Genomic DNA, 15,927 nt, shown 5'->3' with positions numbered 1-15,927 from the left:
CGTGAGCATCTCTTGAAGTTCCGGGTACCAAGTCCTTCTTGGCCAATCCGGAGCCACGAGTATAGTCCTTACTCCTCTCCTTCTTATGATTCTCAGTACCTTGGGTATGAGAGGCAGAGGAGGGAACACATACACTGACTGGTACACCCACGGTGTTACCAGAGCGTCCACAGCTATTGCCTGAGGGTCCCTTGACCTGGCGCAATATCTGTCCAGTTTTTTGTTGAGGCGGGACGCCATCATGTCCACCTTTGGTTTTTCCCAACGGTTCACAATCATGTGGAAGACTTCTGGGTGAAGTCCCCACTCCCCCGGGTGGAGATCGTGTCTGCTGAGGAAGTCTGCTTCCCAGTTGTCCACTCCCGGAATGAACACTGCTGACAGTGCTATCACATGATTTTCCGCCCAGCGAAGAATCCTTGCAACTTCCGTCATTGCCCTCCTACTTCTTGTGCCGCCCTGTCTGTTTACGTGGGCGACTGCCGTGATGTTGTCCGACTGGATCAGCACCGGCTGACCCTGAAGCAGAGGCCTTGCCTGACTTAGGGCATTGTAAATGGCCCTTAGTTCCAGGATATTTATGTGAAGTGACGTTTCCATGCTTGACCACAAGCCCTGGAAATTTCTTCCCTGTGTGACTGCTCCCCAGCCTCTCAGGCTGGCATCCGTGGTCACCAGGACCCAGTCCTGAATGCCGAATCTGCGGCCCTCTAGAAGATGAGCTCTCTGCAACCACCACAGGAGAGACACCCTTGTCCTTGGAGACAGGGTTATCCGCTGATGCATTTGAAGATGCGATCCGGACCATTTGTCCAGCAGATCCCACTGAAAAGTTCTTGCGTGGAATCTGCCGAATGGAATCGCTTCGTAAGAAGCCACCATTTTTCCCAGGACCCTTGTGCATTGATGCACTGACACTTGGCCTGGTTTTAGGAGGTTCCTGACTAGGTCGGATAACTCCCTGGCTTTCTCCTCCGGGAGAAACACCTTTTTCTGTACTGTGTCCAGAATCATCCCTAGGAACAGCAGACGTGTCGTCGGAATCAGCTGCGATTTTGGAATATTTAGAATCCATCCGTGCTGTCGTAGTACTACTTGAGATAGTGCTACTCCGACCTCTAACTGTTCTCTGGACCTTGCCCTTATCAGGAGATCGTCCAAGTAAGGGATAATTAAGACGCCTTTTCTTCGAAGAAGAATCATCATTTCGGCCATTACCTTGGTAAAGACCCGGGGTGCCGTGGACAATCCAAACGGCAGCATCTGAAACTGATAGTGACAGTTCTGTACCACAAACCTGAGGTACCCTTGGTGAGAAGGGCAAATTGGGACATGGAGGTAAGCATCCTTGATGTCCAGAGACACCATATAATCCCCTTCTTCCAGGTTCGCTATCACTGCTCTGAGTGATTCCATCTTGAATTTTAACCTTTGTATGTAAGTGTTCAAGGATTTCAGATTTAAAATAGGTCTCACCGAGCCGTCCGGCTTCGGTACCACAAACAGCGTGGAATAATACCCCTTTCCCTGTTGTAGGAGGGGTACCTTGATTATCACCTGCTGGGAATACAGCTTGTGAATGGCTTCCAATACCGCCTCCCTGTCGGATGGAGACGTTGGTAAAGCAGACTTCAGGAACCGGCGAGGGGGAGACGTCTCGAATTCCAATTTGTACCCCTGAGATACTACCTGCAGGATCCAGGGGTCCACTTGCGAGTGAGCCCACTGCGCGCTGAAATTCTTGAGACGGGCCCCCACCGTGCCTGAGTCCGCTTGTAAGGCCCCAGCGTCATGCTGAGGACTTGGCAGAAGCGGGGGAGGGCTTCTGTTCCTGGGAAGAGGCTGTCTGCTGCAGTCTTTTTCCCCTTCCTCTGCCCCGGGGCAGATACGAGTGGCCTTTTGCCCTTATGGGGACGAAAGGACTGAGCCTGAAAAGACGGTGTCTTTTTCTGCCGAGAGGTGACCTGGGGTAAAAAGGTGGATTTCCCAGCCGTTGCCACCAGGTCAGATAGACCGACCCCAAATAACTCCTCCCCTTTATACGGCAATACTTCCATATGCCGTTTGGAATCCGCATCACCTGACCACTGTCGCGTCCATAACCCTCTTCTGGCAGAAATGGACAGCGCACTTACTCTTGATGCCAGAGTGCAAATATCCCTCTGTGCATCTCTCATATATAGAAATGCATCCTTTAAATGCTCTATAGTCAATAATATATTGTCCCTGTCCAGGGTATCAATATTTTCAGTCAGGGAATCCGACCAAGCCACCCCAGCACTGCACATCCAGGCTGAGGCGATTGCTGGTCGCAGTATAATACCAGTATGTGTGTATATACTTTTTAGGATATTTTCCAGCTTTCTATCAGCTGGTTCCTTGAGGGCGGCCGTATCAGGAGACGGTAACGCCACTTGTTTTGATAAGCGTGTGAGCGCCTTATCTACCCTAGGGGGTGTTTCCCAACGCGCCCTAACCTCTGGCGGGAAAGGGTATAATGCCAATAATTTTTTAGAAATTAGCAGTTTTTTATCGGGGGAAACCCACGCTTCATCACACACCTCATTTAATTCATCTGATTCAGGAAAAACTACGGGTAGTTTTTTCACACCCCACATAATACCCTTTTTTGTGGTACTTGTAGTATCAGAAATGTTCAAAACCTCCTTCATTGCCGTGATCATGTAACGTGTGGCCCTACTGGAAAATACGTTTGTTTCCTCACCGTCGACACTGGAGTCAGTGTCCGTGTCTGTGTCGACCACCTGAGGTAACGGGCGCTTTAGAGCCCCTGACGGTGTTTGAGACGCCTGTACAGGTATTAACTGATTTGCCGGCTGTCTAATGTCGTCAACAGTCTTTTGTAAAGTGCTGACACTATCACGTAATTCCTTCCATAAGACATCCAGTCAGGTGTCGACTCCCTAGGGGGTGACATCACTAATACAGGCAATTGCTCCGCCTCCATACCATTTTCCTCCTCATACATGTCGACACAACGTACCGACACACAGCACACACACAGGGAATGCTCTGATAGAGGACAGGACCCCACTAGCCCTTTGGGGAGACAGAGGGAGAGTTTGCCAGCACACACCAGAGCGCTATATATATACACAGGGATAACCTTATATAAGTGTTTTTCCCTTATATAGCTGCTGTATAGATTTATCTGCCAAATTAGTGCCCCCCCTCTCTTGTTTTACCCTGTTTCTGTAGTGCAGGACTGCAGGGGAGAGTCAGGGAGCTTCCCTCCAACGGAGCTGTGAGGAAAAATGGCGCCAGTGTGCTGAGGAGATAGGCTCCGCCCCCTTCTCGGCGGCCGTTCTCCCGCTTTTTTATGGAAAAACAGGCATGAGTTAAATGCATCCATATAGCCCAGGAGCTATATGTGATGCATTTTTTGCCCCCTAAGGTGTTTATATTGCGTCTCAGGGCGCCCCCACCCAGCGCCCTGCACCCTCAGTGACCGGAGTGTGAAGTGTGCTGAGAGCAATGGCGCACAGCTGCGGTGCTGTGCGCTACCTTATTGAAGACAGGACGTCTTCTGCCGCCGATTTTTCCGGACCTCTTCTGCTCTTCTGGCTCTGTAAGGGGGACGGCGGCGCGGCTCTGGGACCCATCCATGGCTGGGCCTGTGATCGTCCCTCTGGAGCTAATGTCCAGTAGCCTAAGAAGCCCAATCCACTCTGCACGCAGGTGAGTTCGCTTCTTCTCCCCTTAGTCCCTCGATGCAGTGAGCCTGTTGCCAGCAGGTCTCACTGAAAATAAAAAACCTAAAACTAAACTTTTTTTCTAAGCAGCTCAGGAGAGCCACCTAGACTGCACCCTTCTCGTTCGGGCACAAAAATCTAACTGAGGCTTGGAGGAGGGTCATAGGGGGAGGAGCCAGTGCACACCAGGTAGTCTTAAAGCTTTTACTTTTGTGCCCAGTCTCCTGCGGAGCCGCTATTCCCCATGGTCCTTTCGGAGTCCCCAGCATCCACTAGGACGTCAGAGAAATGGAAATTATCTTTAACCTAGGAACTATGACCCCCAGAAGACTGAATCTTGACTTCGAAACCAAGTGGTTCCTATGAAGTAAAACCATTCATATATTAGTTCCATACCTTCACCATCTAATTTCAGTGTAGAGTAAGGTCCCCCCCTCCTCTTTCACTACAAGTAACGCGTCCCCTTTAAGAAAAGCCCGCACTTATATCATGTCTCTAGAGTAGGATTCTTTTTTATTTTGGCCATTACTGCTACAAAGGTATTATGTTTTATCTCTTTGCTGTCGAATTGGATTAGACAGTTTATGTTCGATGAATTTTACACATGTGTGTTTACATGTTTTTTTTTATATATTTTTGTATCTATTTATTATAATCTATTATGTTCCTTTTTTCTTAACTTTTTATATATATTTTGTAATCATTAGTTGATTAACTACCACCCATGCTCTCATGATCACATGCATATGTTCTGCATAGACCTGGGGTGGAACGCACGGTACTGAGCATGAGACAGTTCCTACTTCCTGCCTAAGTGTGGTTTACACGTCTATACACGCCCCCCATGATGAAGGCGGCGTGGGTGGCACATGTTACAGACATAGAGGTGAAGTCCCGACTTCCGCCGTGCATTCCAGGGCAGCTGGAGCGCATGCCGGACAGGATAGGCCTCCACGTCACGGTTTACCCGCGTTGCCATGACGACGGCAACGAGTCCCGCTCACATGACCATAGCTACAGGGAACCCGGACTTCCGCAGGATGCGGCGCGCATTCCAGGATAGCTGGAACGCACGCCGCAATTAAAGATTTTCTTCCCTTTCCACAACTCGGATCTTAGTGATAGTAGAAGTTAAGGGGTGCTGGATGTAACATCTATCTCACCATCATAACGCAACCCTTATGTACTAAACATAAAATCCCCACTTACATTTAATACCATGGGCCTGCCCTTACATGCCCCCAAAAGGGGGCTGTGACCATGCTGTAGGGTATTTATACCTGTACAGCACACAGTACATACACACCTTGAAAAATACTTTTTAAGTTGAAACGCGTTGGTGGTTAGAGGAGGATCACCCCAATACTCAGGAGACCAGTCCAAGGAGTGTGGCAGTCCGAACTTTACCACACCCCAGGTCTGTGCACTAACAACAACTTTTTCCTGGTATTTGGAGTTTTCCTCCTTTGTTTGGCATGGTAACCCATGATTGAAGTTTTAGTTTTTTATTGTTTTATATATCATCACTCTTTGTAATAAATGGACACATTATCATAAAACCTTCTCTTTTTTGGGTTTTATGTATCCTGTGACCCTGATGAGGGCCTCATAGAAAAAGACCAGGAAGACCCCTCCAAAGAAACCTTGATGCGCTGTCTTAAACATCTGCAGAACGTGAGTTTGGGGTACGCCTCATCTTTCTTTTATTCACCCCATAAAGATACCTTTATAAGAGAGTTGAAAAACATACTGTACTTATGTAAGTACGGTATGTCTCCTGTATATAAAAGACCGATATGACCACTCTGTATGGTATATCATTGAATACATTACATGGTATATCACCAAATATATTACACTATTGGGGCCCCTACCCCTCTCTATCAATCTTTATTTTTTATGAGGAGCGACTAAAGAGAAAGAAGATGCCAGCACACACATTGAGGTTAAACAGGAAAAGAAACCTTTATGGACACTCTTTGCACATCGTACATGTGAGTACGGTGCGTACCTGTAGGAAGTCTTTTCCATTTCCCTATGATGTACATCTATAAGAAAGCTGACATTTGATACTGTATTTCCGTGACTGTTTGATCATACGAACATTGAGACTGCTTCTCATTATATTTTACCTTCGGGATCCGAAGACTGGACTTATGTCCATCCAGTGATCAAAAGTACTCCACTTAAGGACTTTTTGGTGGCGCAGCATAAGGCACACTATTGCTTGTTTGGTGTAGTTTGCTTATGGAGATAGAGTGACATCTCCCTGTATGCCCTTACTGCAGTCACCATTTGGCAAAGTGTTTTCTCACCTCCAATTGTTTTTATTGGAAAGGGACCGCCCCATCTATTAATGTAGGAGCCATGGCTCACAGAGGAGACAGCGCTGCCTGTACAGACAGTCCCATTGCCAGCGGAGGAATGCATACCTCCTCCACATACAACTGATGGACAGCAGTTCCGACCCACTTTAACCCCTACCTACCACTACATATACACACACAGTACACATTACAGACACATACAGTACACACACACCCATCACCACATATACACAGTACTTAATACAAACACATACAGTACACATATACACACACAGTACACACTACACACATATACAGTACACACACCACCACTGAATATACACACACAGTACACCAACACACACCACCACATACACACTACACAAACATACAGTACACACATACAATCAACAATGCTGCATATACACACACAGTAAACAATACACACACATACAGTACACCCACCCACTCCCGCTGAATATACACACAGTACATACTACACAAATATACAGTACCCACATACACCCACCACTGCTGTATATTCACAAAGAACACACACACCATCACCACATATACACACACAGTACACCCACCACAAAATATATACACACAAACACACACCACCACATATACAGCAGTACACACTACACACACCTCAACATATACACACACCACCACATATACACCAACACACACAAACCACAACATACAGATGTGTCCACATACATCTTTGCTATATCCCGCCATGTATGGCATAGTTTTGCATGCCATAGACTCAAAGATTTAGCCATGCCTTATGATTTTTCTTTATTTGCTTCTTTAATATGTTACTTTATACATGTTCTATCATGGCAAATAATAATTTTAAAATCTATCCACTTGTTACTCGTGAAAAACAGCTTAGCCGTGTTTTGCATGTTGTGCCATATTTAGCAAAACAGCAAAGATCTAAGTGGACACATCTGTATACACCAACACACACCACCACATTAACAGAAATGTAAATATAACTGTGCTGAGAGGGTAATTCTGAGTTGATCGCAGCAGGAACTTTGTTAGCAGTTGGGCAAAACCATGTGCACTGCAGGGGAGGCAGATATAACATGTGCAGAGAGAGTTAGATTTGGGTGGGTTATTTTGTTTCTGTGCAGGGTAAATTCTGGCAGCTTTATTTTTACACTGCAATTTAGATTTAGCCACATACACTACATTCTCACGACAGGAGAAAGTGTCAGCGGCTAATGCCATACCAACCCAAAGAAGCTAAGTGCGTCAGGGTGGGCACCCTGTGGAGCCCAGTGTACCTCACAGAAAGAGATTTAACAACGGTAAGTTCTTACCATAAATCTCGTTTTCTGCTGCGGGGTACACTGGGCTCCACAGGGAATGACATTGGGGATGTGCTAAAGCAGTTCCTCATGGGACGCACTGTAGCGGGCACAAGAACCCGGTGTCCAAAGGAAGCATCCTGAGGAAGCTGGGGGTCAACACCAGCGAAACGAGTCGAGTTAGAGACTGCTGGTCACATCCTCAAAATTACCCTCAACATTGCTGGATCTTGTCATCATCATTACCCATACGGCATCAATTGGACAGCATTTCCCTGGACATTTCCATCTGCGGAGAAATTGGAGGTTTCCCTATCTGCTTGAAACGCTTGCATTGGTATGCTTAAAAAGGGACATTCTTTACTCCATTGCTTTCATCAACTCTCCAATAAGTTTATGGACATAATTCCAGAGGAAGTCCTAGCCGGGGTATGAATTAACATGTGTTGAGGAAATATGTGGATGTGCCATTCTATATGATCATTTAAACTCCTAATTATGCTATATAGGCATCTGTGATTTTATGATATTATTTTTATTAAATTTATTACATACCTTTTTCAACATAATCTAATTTAAAACAAATTCAGGACGGTAGGTTATTACTTTTAATTTTTACAACTTAGCGCTGGTGACTACTATTTATATTGCATATATATTTCTTTGGGGAATTACCACCCCCTACACCAGCAGCTTCTTGACAGCGCACTCTATTTCTTTTATACATATTGATGGCATCGAACCTTATGAACGTGTTCACTGAGGACGATGTAGCCGCCTTGCACAATTGTCCAAGGGTCGCACCACTGCGGGCCGCACAAAAAGGTCCAACCAACCGAGTAGAATGGGCCTTTATGGTAGCAGGAGCTGGAAGGTCAGCCTGTACTTAAGCATGTGCAATCACCATTCTAATCCATCTGGCCAGGGTCTGCTTGTGAGCAGGCCAGCCACGTTTGTGAAAACCAAACAGAACAAAGAGAGAATCCGACGTCCTGATGGAGGCAGTTCTCTTAACGTAGATAAGGAGAGCCCTACCACATCCAAAGACCGCTCTTTGGTAGACAATTCAGGAGAGGCAAGGGCTGGAACCATAATCTCCTGATTAAGGCGGAAAGAAGACACCACCTTAGGTAAATACCCAGGACATGTTTTAAGAACTGACCGATCACGGTGAAAAAATAAGATTTTACTCACCGGTAAATCTATTTCTCGTAGTCCGTAGTGGATGCTGGGAACTCCGTAAGGACCATGGGGAATAGCGGCTCCGCAGGAGACTGGGCACAACTAAAGAAAGCTTTAGGACTACCTGGTGTGCACTGGCTCCTCCCTCTATGACCCTCCTCCAGACCTCAGTTAGGATACTGTGCCCGGAAGAGCTGACACAATAAGGAAAGGATTTTGAATCATACCAGCCACACCAATTACACCGTATAACTCGTGATACTATACCCAGTTAACAGTATGAAATATAACTGAGCCTCTCAACAGAGAGCTCAACAATAACCCTTTAGTTAAACAATAACTATATACAAGTATTGCAGACAATCCACACTTGGGACGGGCGCCCAGCATCCACTACGGACTACGAGAAATAGATTTACCGGTGAGTAAAATCTTATTTTCTCTGACGTCCTAGTGGATGCTGGGAACTCCGTAAGGACCATGGGGATTATACCAAAGCTCCCAAACGGGCAGGAGAGTGCGGATGACTCTGCAGCACCGAATGAGCGAACTCTAAGTCCTCCTCAGCCAGGGTATCAAACTTGTAGAATTTAGCAAATGTGTCTGACCCCGACCAAGTAGCTGCTCGGCAAAGTTGTAAAGCAGAGACCCCTCGGGCAGCCGCCCAAGAAGAGCCCACCTTCCTCGTGGAATGGGCTTTCACAGATTTAGGATGCGGCAGTCCAGCCGCAGAATGTGCAAGTTGAATCGTGCTACAGATCCAGCGAGCAATAGTCTGCTTTGAAGCAGGTGCACCCAACTTGTTGGGCGCATGCAGGATAAATAGCGAGTCAGTCTTTCTGACTCCAGCTGTCCTGGAAACATAGATTTTTAGGGCCCGGACTACGTCCAGCAACTTGGAGTCCTCCAAGTCACGAGTAGCCGCAGGCACCACAATAGGCTGGTTCAAATGAAACGCTGAAACCACCTTTGGGAGAAATCGGGGACGAGTCCTCAATTCCGCCCTATCCATATGGAAAATCAGATAAGGGCTTTTATATGACAAAGCCGCCAATTCTGACACACGCCTGGCCGAAGCCAAGGCCAACAGCATGACCACTTTCCACGTGAGATATTTTAGTTCCACGGTTTTAAGTGGTTCAAACCAATGCGACTTTAGGAAATCCAACACCACGTTGAGATCCCAAGGTGCCACTGGGGGCACAAAAGGGGGCTGAATATGCAGCACTCCTTTAACAAATGTCTGAACTTCAGGTAGTGAAGCCAGTTCTTTTTGGAAGAAAATCGATAGAGCCGAAATCTGGACCTTAATGGAACCAAATTTTAGGCCCATAGTCACGACCTAGCTAAAATTCCTCCGTTGGGGCCTTCCTGGCTTCACACCACGCAACATATTTCCACCATATGCGGTGATAATGGTTTGTGGTCACTTCTTTCCTAGTTTTAATTAGAGTAGGGATAACTTCCTCCGGAATGCCCTTTTCCTTCAGGATCCGGCGTTCAACCGCCATGCCGTCAAACGCAGCCGCAGTAAGTCTTGGAACAGACAGGGCCCCTGCTGCAGCAGGTCCTGTCTGAGCGGCAGAGGCCATGGGTCCTCTGAGATCATTTCTTGAAGTTCTGGGTACCAAGCTCTTCTTGGCCAATCCGGAACAATGAGTATAGTTCTAAATCCTCTCCTTCTTATTATTCTCAGTACCTTGGGTATGAGAGGCAGAGGAGGGAACACATACACCGACTGGTACATCCACGGTGTTACCAGAGCGTCCACAGCTATCGCCTGAGGGTCCCTTGACCTGGCGCAATATCTTTTTAGCTTTTTGTTGAGGCGGGACGCCATCATGTCCACAAGTGGCCTTTCCCAATGTTGTACAATCATTTGGAAGACTTCTGGATGAAGTCCCCACTCTCCCGGGTGGAGGTCGTGTCTGCTGAGAAAGTCTGCTTCCCAGTTGTCCACTCCGGGAATGAACACTGCTGACAGTGCTAACACATGATTTTCCGCCCATCGGAGAATCCTTGTGGCTTCTGCCATCGCCATCCTGCTTCTTGTGCCGCCCTGTCGGTTTACATGGGCGACCGCCGTGATGTTGTCTGACTGGATCAGCACCGGCTGGTGTTGAAGCAGGAGTCTTGCTTGACTTAGGGCATTGTCAATGGCCCTTAGTTCCAGAATATTTATGTGTAGGGAAGTCTCCTGACTTGACCATTGTCCTTGGAAATTTCTTCCCTGTGTGACTGCCCCCCAACCTCGAAGGCTGGCATCCGTGGTCACCAGGACCCAGTCCTGTATGCCGAATCTGCGGCCCTCTAGAAGATGAGCACTTTGCAGCCACCACAGCAGCGACACCCTGGTCCTCGGAGACAGGGTTATCAACCGATGCATCTGAAGATGCGATCTGGACCACTTGTCCAACAGATCCCACTGAAAGATCCTTGCATGGAACTTTCAGAATGGAATTGCTTCGTAAGAAGCCACCATCTTTCCCAGGACTCGCGTGCAGTGGTGCACCGACACCTGTTTTGGTTTTAGGAGGTCTCTGACTAGAGATGACAACTCCTTGGCCTTCACCTCCGGGAGAAACACTTTTTTTTGTTATGTGTCGAGAACCATCCCCAGGAACAGTAGACGCGTTGTAGGAACCAGCTGCGACTTCGGAATGTTCAGGATCCAGCCGTGCTGTTGTAGCACTGCCCGAGCTAGTGCTACTCCGATCAACAACTGTTCCCTGGACCTCGCCTTTATAAGGAGATCGTCCAAGTACGGGATAATTATAACTCCCTTTTTTCGAAGGAGTATCATCATCTCTGCCATTACCTTGGTAAATACCCTCGGTGCCGTGGACAGAGCAAACAGCAACGTCTGGAATTGGTAATGACAGTCCTGTACCACAAATCTGAGGTACTCCTGGTGAGGGGGGTAAATGGGGACATGCAGGTAAGCATCCTTGATGTCCAGTGATACCATGAAATCCCCTTCGTCCAGGCTTGCAATAACCGCCCTGAGCGATTCCATTTTGAACTTGAACCTTCGTATATAAGTGTTCAAGGATTTCAAATTTAAGATGGGTCTCACCGAACCGTCCGGTTTCGGTACCACAAACATTGTGGAACAGTAACCCCGTCCCTGTTGAAGGAGGGGTACCTTGACTATCACCTGCTGCGAATACAGCTTGTGAATTGCCTCCAGCACTGCCTCCCTGTCCGAGGGAGCCGTCGGCAAGGCAGATTTGAGGAAACGGCGAGGGGGAGACGTCTCGAATTGCAGCTTGTACCCCTGAGATACTAACTGTAGAATCCAGGGATCCACCCGTGAGCGAGCCCACTGGTCACTGAAGTTCTTGAGACGGGCCCCCACCGTACCTGGCTCCGCTTGTGGAGCCCCAGCGTCATGCGGTGGACTTAGAGGAAGCGGGGGAGGACTTTTGTTCCTGGGAACTGGCTGTATGCTGCAGCTTTTTCCCCCTACCTCTGCCTCTGGGCAGAAAGGACGCGCCTTTAACCCGCTTACCTTTCTGGGGCCGAAAGGACTGTACCTGATAATACGGTGCTTTCTTTGGCTGTGAGGGAACATGGGGTAAAAATGCTGATTTCCCAGCTGTAGCTGTGGAAACGAGGTCCGAGAGACCATCCCCAAACAACTCCTCACCCTTGTAAGGCAAAACTTCCATGTGCCTTTTAGAATCGGCATCACCTGTCCACTGCCGAGTCCACAATCCTCTCCTGGCAGAAATGGACATTGCGTTTATTTTAGATGCCAGCCGGCAAATATCCCTCTGTGCATCTCTCATGTATAAGACTGCGTCTTTAATGTGCTCTACGGTTAGCAATATAGTGTCCCTGTCTAAGGTATCAATGTTTTCTGACAGGGAATCTGACCACGCAGCTGCAGCACTGCACATCCATGCAGAAGCAATAGCTGGTCTCAGTATAAGGCCTGAGTGTGTATATACAGACTTCAGGATAGCCTCCTGCTTTCTATCTGCAGGTTCCTTTAAGGCGGCCGTGTCCGGAGACGGTAGTGCCACCTTCTTTGACAGACGTGTGAGCGCTTTATCCACCCTAGGGGATGTCTCCCAATGTGACCTGTCCTCTGGCGGGAAAGGGTACGCCATTAGTAACTTTTTAGAAATTACCAGTTTCTTATCGGGGGAAGCCCACGCTTCGTCACACACTTCATTTAATTCATCAGAAGGGGGAAAAAATAAGATTTTACTTACCGATAAATCTATTTCTCGTAGTCCGTAGTGGATGCTGGGAACTCCGTAAGGACCATGGGGAATAGCGGCTCCGCAGGAGACTGGGCACATCTAAAGAAAGCTTTAGGACTAGCTGGTGTGCACTGGCTCCTCCCCCTATGACCCTCCTCCAAGCCTCAGTTAGGATACTGTGCCCGGACGAGCGTACATAATAAGGAAGGATATTGAATCCCGGGTAAGACTCATACCAGCCACACCAATCACACCGTACAACTTGTGATCTGAACCCAGTTAACAGTATGATAACAACGAAGGAGCCTCTGAAAAGATGGCTCACAACAACAATAACCAGATTTAGTTAACAATAACTATGTACAAGTATTGCAGACAATCCGCACTTGGGATGGGCGCCCAGCATCCACTACGGACTACGAGAAATAGATTTATCGGTAAGTAAAATCTTATTTTCCCTGACGTCCTAGTGGATGCTGGGAACTCCGTAAGGACCATGGGGATTATACCAAAGCTCCCAAACGGGCGGGAGAGTGCGGATGACTCTGCAGCACCGAATGAGAGAACTCCAGGTCCTCCTCAGCCAGGGTATCAAATTTGTAGAATTTAGCAAACGTGTTTGCCCCTGACCAAGTAGCTGCTCGGCAAAGTTGTAAAGCCGAGACCCCTCGGGCAGCCGCCCAAGATGAGCCCACTTTCCTTGTGGAATGGGCTTTTACAGATTTTGGCTGTGGCAGGCCTGCCACAGAATGTGCAAGCTGAATTGTACTACAAATCCAACGAGCAATAGTCTGCTTAGAAGCAGGAGCACCCAGCTTGTTGGGTGCATACAGGATAAACAGCGAGTCAGACTTTCTGACTCCAGCCGTCCTGGAAACATATTTTCAGGGCCCTGACAACGTCAAGTAACTTGGAGTCCTCCAAGTCCCTAGTAGCCGCAGGCACCACAATAGGTTGGTTCATGTGAAAAGCAGAAACCACCTTAGGGAGAAATTGAGGACGAGTCCTCAATTCTGCCCTGTCAGAATGAAACATTAAGTAAGGGCTTTTATATGATAAAAGCCGCCAATTCTGACACACGCCTGGTTGAAACCAGGGCTAACCGCATCGTCACCTTCCATGTGAGATATTTTAAGTCCATAGTGGTGAGTGGTTCAAACCAATGTGACTTAAGGAACCTCAAAACAACATTGAGATCCCAAGGTGCCACTGGAGGCACAAAAGGAGGTTGTATATGCAGTACCCCTTTTACAAATGTCTGAACTTCAGGTACTGAAGCCAGTTCTTTCTGGAAGAAAATCGACAGGGCCGAAATTTGAACCTTAATGGACCCTAATTTTAGGCCCATAGACAGTCCTGTCTGCAGGAAATGGAGGAAACGACCTAGTTGAAATTCCTCTGTAGGGGCCTTCTTGGCCTCACACCACGCAACATATTTTTGCCAAATGCGGTGATAATGTTTTGCGGTTACATCCTTCCTGGCTTTGACCAGGGTAGGGATGACTTCATCTGGAATGCCTTTTTCCTTCAGGATCCGGCGTTCAACCGCCATGCCGTCAAACGCAGCCGCGGTAAGTCTTGGAACAGACAAGGCCCCTGCTGGAGCAGGTCCTTTCTTAGAGGTAGAGGTAGAGGCCACGGGTCTTCCGTGAGCATCTCTTGAAGTTCCGGGTACCAAGTCCTTCTTGGCCAATCCGGAACCACGAGTATCGTTCTTACTCCTCTCCTTCTTATGATTCTCAGTACTTTTGGTATGAGAGGCAGAGGAGGGAACACATACACTGACTGGTACACCCACGGTGTCACCAGAGCGTCCACCGCTATTGCCTGAGGGTCCCTTGACCTTGCGCAATATCTGTCCAGTTTCTTGTTAAGACGGGACGCCATCATGTCCACCTTTGGTTTTTCCCAACGGTTTACAATCAGTTGGAAGACTTCTGGGTGAAGTCCCCACTCCCCCGGGTGGAGGTCATGCTGAGGAAGTCTGCTTCCCAGTTGTCCACTCCCTGAATGAACACTGCTGACAGTGCTATCACATGATTTTCCGCCCAGCAGAGAATCCTTGCAGCTTCTGCCATTGCCCTCCTGCTTCTTGTGCCGCCCTGTCTGTTTACGTGGGCGACAGCCGTGATGTTGTCCGACTGGATCAATACCGGTTGACCCTGAAGCAGAGGCTTTTCTTGACTTAGGGCATTGTAAATGGCCCTTAGTTCCAGGATATTTTTGTCTCCAGGCTTGACCATAAGCCCTGGATATTCCTTCCCTGTGTGACTGCTCCCCAGCCTTGCAGGCTGGCATCCGTGGTCACCAGGACCCAGTCCTGAATGCCGAATCTGCGGCCCTCTAGAAGATGAGCACTCTGCAACCACCACAGGAGGGACACCCTTGTCCTTGGTGACAGGGTTATCCGCTGATGCATCTGAAGATGCGACCCGGACCATTTGTCCAGTAGGTTCCACTGGAAAGTTCTTGTGTGGAATCTGCCGAATGGGATTGCTTCGTAGGAAGCCACCATTTTTACCCAGAACCCTTGTGCATTGATGCACTGAGACTTGGTTCGGTTTTAGGAGGTTCCTGACTAGCTCGGATAACTCCCTGGCTTTCTCCTCCGGGAGAAACACCTTCTTTCTGGACTGTGTCCAGGATCATCCCTAGGAACAGAAGACAAGTCGTCGGAACCAGCTGCGATTTTGGAATATTGAGAATCCACTCGTGCTGCCGCAACACTACCTGAGATAGTTCTACACCGACCTCCAACTGTTCTCTGGATCTTACCCTTATCAGGGAATCGTCCAAGTAAAGGATAACTAAAATTCCCTTCCTTCGAAGGAATATCATCATTTCGGTCATTACTTCAGTAAAGATCCGGGGTGCCGTGGACCATCCCTACGGCAGCGTCTGAACTGATAGTGACAGATCTGTACCATAACCTGAGATACCTTTGGTGAGAAGGGTAAATTTTGACATGAAGGTAAGCATCCTTGATGTCCCGAGACATCATGTAGTCCCCTTCTTCCAGGTTTGCAATCACTGCTCTGAGTGACTCAATTTTGAATTTGAACCTCTGTATGTAAGTGTTCAAAGATTTTAGATTTTAAAATCGGTCTCACCGAGCCGTCTGGCTTCAGTACCACAATAGTGTGGAATAATACCCCGTTCCCTGTTGCAGGAGGGGTACCTTTATTAT

Source organism: Pseudophryne corroboree, chromosome 1 (assembly GCF_028390025.1).
Source record: "Pseudophryne corroboree isolate aPseCor3 chromosome 1, aPseCor3.hap2, whole genome shotgun sequence".
In the NCBI taxonomy this organism is placed as follows: domain Eukaryota; kingdom Metazoa; phylum Chordata; class Amphibia; order Anura; family Myobatrachidae; genus Pseudophryne; species Pseudophryne corroboree.
This window is presented reverse-complemented; position numbering follows the sequence as displayed.